Source organism: Leptinotarsa decemlineata, unplaced genomic scaffold, assembly GCF_025532065.1.
Source record: "Leptinotarsa decemlineata unplaced genomic scaffold, Ldec_3_MD MMD2_tig00002974_RagTag_RagTag, whole genome shotgun sequence".
Taxonomy (NCBI): Eukaryota; Metazoa; Arthropoda; class Insecta; order Coleoptera; family Chrysomelidae; genus Leptinotarsa; species Leptinotarsa decemlineata.
The window spans coordinates 14,648,672-14,653,440 of NW_027412578.1; the positions used below are offsets into that span (position 1 = coordinate 14,648,672).

At 36.9% G+C, this 4,769-nt stretch overlaps 1 long non-coding RNA gene across 1 annotated transcript; it reads right to left on the bottom strand.

The window, feature by feature from the left end:
* Nucleotides 1–485: 485 nt before the first annotated feature.
* Nucleotides 486–1,852, bottom strand: LOC141483146 (uncharacterized). The gene is made up of 2 exons (XR_012465934.1): nucleotides 1,499–1,852; nucleotides 486–1,420 (listed from the first exon to the last, which is right to left on the bottom strand). It is a non-coding gene; the product is annotated as an uncharacterized lncRNA (long non-coding RNA).
* Nucleotides 1,853–4,769: the final 2,917 nt, after the last annotated feature.

A 4,769-nucleotide genomic window follows, 5' to 3' on the forward strand; every position in this document is an offset into this window, starting at 1 on the left:
GAGGGAGACACACACACACACACATATAAGCTTAGTTATTAAGATAGGGACAAATAACTTATCAGAGACTAGATTTTTGATGCTTGATCTATTATCTCAACAAAGATTTATGTTCTTCAAACCTGCCCAAAAGGGGAAGAATATTAGTGTAGGATATATGCTTTTATGCCTATGTAGATGAATTCATTCTCTCGACCTACTGTAAGCTGGCGATATAGCTATAAAGGGGTGTTGGTGAGGAAACTTTTTTGCAGTTTGAGTCGAACTGCAGTTCATCGAGCAATACATGAAGTATCAATTCGAATAGTTGAAGTGATGGGTGCAGAATGTATAGTATTCCCTCAGAATATTCGGGAAAGGAATGTATTGAAAATGGCTTTCATGGAGAAATGGAGAGGACAATTTGCTGTAGAAGGAATGAGGGTTAGAGATAGAATTGTCTAGCAGTATTACCTGTGTTGTAATTTGTAGGAAATCGAACTGTAAACTCTACTGAACCAGGTTTTAATCATGAATATACAAACGATACATTTTATGTATTAACAATGACATTAAAACTCATTCAATCAACAACGATTTCCAAGGAATCATAAAAACAAGATCAATCGAAATGAAGTGAACATGGATTACTTCAACACTCCCACTCTTTGTTCACTTCGAAGACGTTACCCACAGACCTTGTCGATTTGTTGAAAATTTTTCTCGTGGTAAGGGTTTGGTTAAAATATCTGCCAACTGGTTTTCTGATTGGGTGTAAACAACAGTGATATTTTTTTCGTTTGTGATGATCATTATAGCTCATCAAGTTTATAGCACTTCTATTATCAACAAAAAGTTCCGTTGGATTCGAAACGTCAACATCAATTTCTTTAAGCAACCTTCTCAACCATATTATTTCTCGTGCGGCATCCCAAGCTGCAATATATTCAGATTCTGTCGTGGATGTTGCAACACTTTTGTCGTTGAGATGTCCATGTAACTGGACAACCTGATAATAAAGTAACATAGCCAGTTGTTGAATATCTAGTATCAATGTCTCCTGCAAAATCTGCATCTGAATACGCTTTTAAATATTCGTTGCTCCCACCATTGTATAGAATTCCATAACTTTTAGTACCCTTTAGGTATCTGAAAATACGTTTGACTGCTTCCCAGTGCTGCTTTCCTGGATTTTCCAAATATCTGCTAACTCTGCTCACTGAGAATGATATATCTGGACGAGTGACAACCGCTAAAAACATGCTTCTCTGTACGGAATATTTTTCATATATTATTTTTCTTCCTCGTTTTGGGGGCTTTGAGCTGCATTCAGAATAACATTCATTGTGGAAGTCCATTTTGTGTCTCTTATGTGGTGGTTCCACATCATCTCTCTGGGGCATAGTCTTTGATGTTGACGGTTGGTTTATGTTCTTCAAACCTGCCCAAAAGGGGAAGAATATTAGTGTAGGATATATGCTTTTATGCCTATGTAGATGAATTCATTCTCTCAACCTACTGTAAGCTGGCGATATGGCTATATCAAAGGTAAAGTATAACTTCAAAACAGCGACGTCTCAAGTATCGAAGAGACATCCTCCTTTTTTCCTTGGGGAGCCTGGGTTCATTAAAGTCCCCTTAGAATTGAAACATTTGTGCTATAGGTGTAATATAATTTATATCTTATGAACATTTTGGTATTGTTTACAATTAGAAAAGTGAAATCTTCTCACATTTGAAACTTTGTGGCCTCAGGAGCTCAAGGCTCCTTGCCCTGCCAGTATTATAGGGGGAGTCCTATAATGACGGTTGAATAAAATTTATAAACTGACAGATAAATCAAGGGATTTGTTAACAAATTTGGAATCAACTGAGAAAGGTGTAGATGTTAGGGAAAGGAATTATGAATATTTTAACTGGATTCGAGTTTGATTCGATCGGTTACCGTTTACAGTTAATTTCCCGTTTTTGCAAACAACTATACAAGGATATATTCGAACGCATTAATTATATTCGAACACATATTCGAATCCCTTTAAGGATTCCGTGCTCCGACGGAACACGGAACGGTGAATTGACGACTTTGGTTCCGTGAATGTCTTGCCGCCGAAATTCAAAATTTGTTGTGATACTTTTGGTAGCCATTTGCTAATTTTCGAGTTTATGTCTAAACTTCTCGATTTTTCGGATTAATCAAGTATGATCATCTTTTATAAGAATAGGAAATTTTTATTCTTGGCATTTGGATGCTGGTAAAACATTCAACTCACTTGTTGGATTCAATTGCTTATGGAGAACAGAATCTTACTGATTTGAATTTTGGCTTCTTGGGACAAAAGTAAACCTATAGGCCACACGACACTACAGGCGAGTTGATATTTATCAACGAGACAACTCATATATTCAGAGAATGAGCTTGATCATTCTGTCCAGACTCCAGACGTATCGTCCCGGACATCACTTCCAGTGAACCGTTTCCATCTAATATGAATTGTTTCATTTTAGGCTTTCTTTCATCTGAATACCGCTTCCTCGTGTTAGTATTGCTATAAGACTAGACATCCTTGCATGAATGCCTAATACAGTAGTAGCAGTAGTTAGTAGTTTACCGCTGTTGTACCGATCACAATTGTTGTACGGACAGAGCACTGCAGACCTAAGTTTGTAACTCTAAAACCATTCTTGTTCTGCAAGCCACCTTGAGGGAGACACACACATATAAGCTTAGTTATTAAGATAGGGACAAATAACTTATCAGAGACTAGATTTTTGATGCTTGATCTATTATCTCAACAAAGATTTATGTTCTTCAAACCTGCCCAAAAGGGGAAGAATATTAGTGTAGGATATATGCTTTTATGCCTATGTAGATGAATTCATTCTCTCGACCTACTGTAAGCTGGCGATATAGCTATAAAGGGGTGTTGGTGAGGAAACTTTTTTGCAGTTTGAGTCGAACTGCAGTTCATCGAGCAATACATGAAGTATCAATTCGAATAGTTGAAGTGATGGGTGCAGAATGTATAGTATTCCCTCAGAATATTCGGGAAAGGAATGTATTGAAAATGGCTTTCATGGAGAAATGGAGAGGACAATTTGCTGTAGAAGGAATGAGGGTTAGAGATAGAATTGTCTAGCAGTATTACCTGTTTGTAATTTGTAGGAAATCGAACTGTAAACTCTACTGAACCAGGTTTTAATCATGAATATACAAACGATACATTTTATATGTATTAACAATGACATTAAAACTCATTCAATCAACAACGATTTCCAAGGAATCATAAAAACAACAAGATCAATCGAAATGAAGTGAACATGGATTACTTCAACACTCCCACTCTTTGTTCACTTCGAAGACGTTACCCACAGACCTTGTCGATTTGTTGAAAATTTTTCTCGTGGTAAGGGTTTGGTTAAAATATCTGCCAACTGGTTTTCTGATTGGGTGTAAACAACAGTGATATTTTTTTCGTTTGTGATGATCATTATAGCTCATCAAGTTTATAGCACTTCTATTATCAACAAAAAGTTCCGTTGGATTTGAAACGTCAACATCAATTTCTTTAAGCAACCTTCTCAACCATATTATTTCTCGTGCGGCATCCCAAGCTGCAATATATTCAGATTCTGTCGTGGATGTTGCAACACTTTTGTCGTTGAGATGTCCATGTAACTGGACAACCTGATAATAAAGTAACATAGCCAGTTGTTGAATATCTAGTATCAATGTCTCCTGCAAAATCTGCATCTGAATACGCTTTTAAATATTCGTTGCTCCCACCATTGTATAGAATTCCATAACTTTTAGTACCCTTTAGGTATCTGAAAATACGTTTGACTGCTTTCCAGTGCTGCTTTCCTGGATTTTCCAAATATCTGCTAACTCTGCTCACTGAGAATGATATATCTGGACGAGTGACAACCGCTAAAAACATGCTTCTCTGTACGGAATATTTTTCATATATTATTTTTCTTCCTCGTTTTGGGGGCTTTGAGCTGCATTCAGAATAACATTCATTGTGGAAGTCCATTTTGTGTCTCTTATGTGGTGGTTCCACATCATCTCTCTGGGGCATAGTCTTTGATGTTGACGGTTGGTTTATGTTCTTCAAACCTGCCCAAAAGGGGAAGAATATTAGTGTAGGATATATGCTTTTATGCCTATGTAGATGAATTCATTCTCTCAACCTACTGTAAGCTGGCGATATAGCTATATCTAAGGTAAAGTATAACTTCAAAACAGCGACGTCTCAAGTATCGAAGAGACATCCTCCTTTTTTCCTTGGGGAGCCTGGGTTCATTAAAGTCCCCTTAGAATTGAAACATTTGTGCTATAGGTGTAATATAATTTATATCTTATGAACATTTTGGTATTGTTTACAATTAGAAAAGTGAAATCTTCTCACATTTGAAACTTTGTGGCCTCAGGAGCTCAAGGCTCCTTGCCCTGCCAGTATTATAGGGGGAGTCCTATAATGACGGTTGAATAAAATTTATAAACTGACAGATAAATCAAGGGATTTGTTAACAAATTTGGAATCAACTGAGAAAGGTGTAGATGTTAGGGAAAGGAATTATGAATATTTTAACTGGATTCGAGTTTGATTCGATCGGTTACCGTTTACAGTTAATTTCCCGTTTTTGCAAACAACTATACAAGGATATATTCGAACGCATTAATTATATTCGAACACATATTCGAATCCCTTTAAGGATTCCGTGCTCCGACGGAACACGGAACGGTGAATTGACGACTTTGGTTCCGTGAATGTCTTGCCGCCGAATTC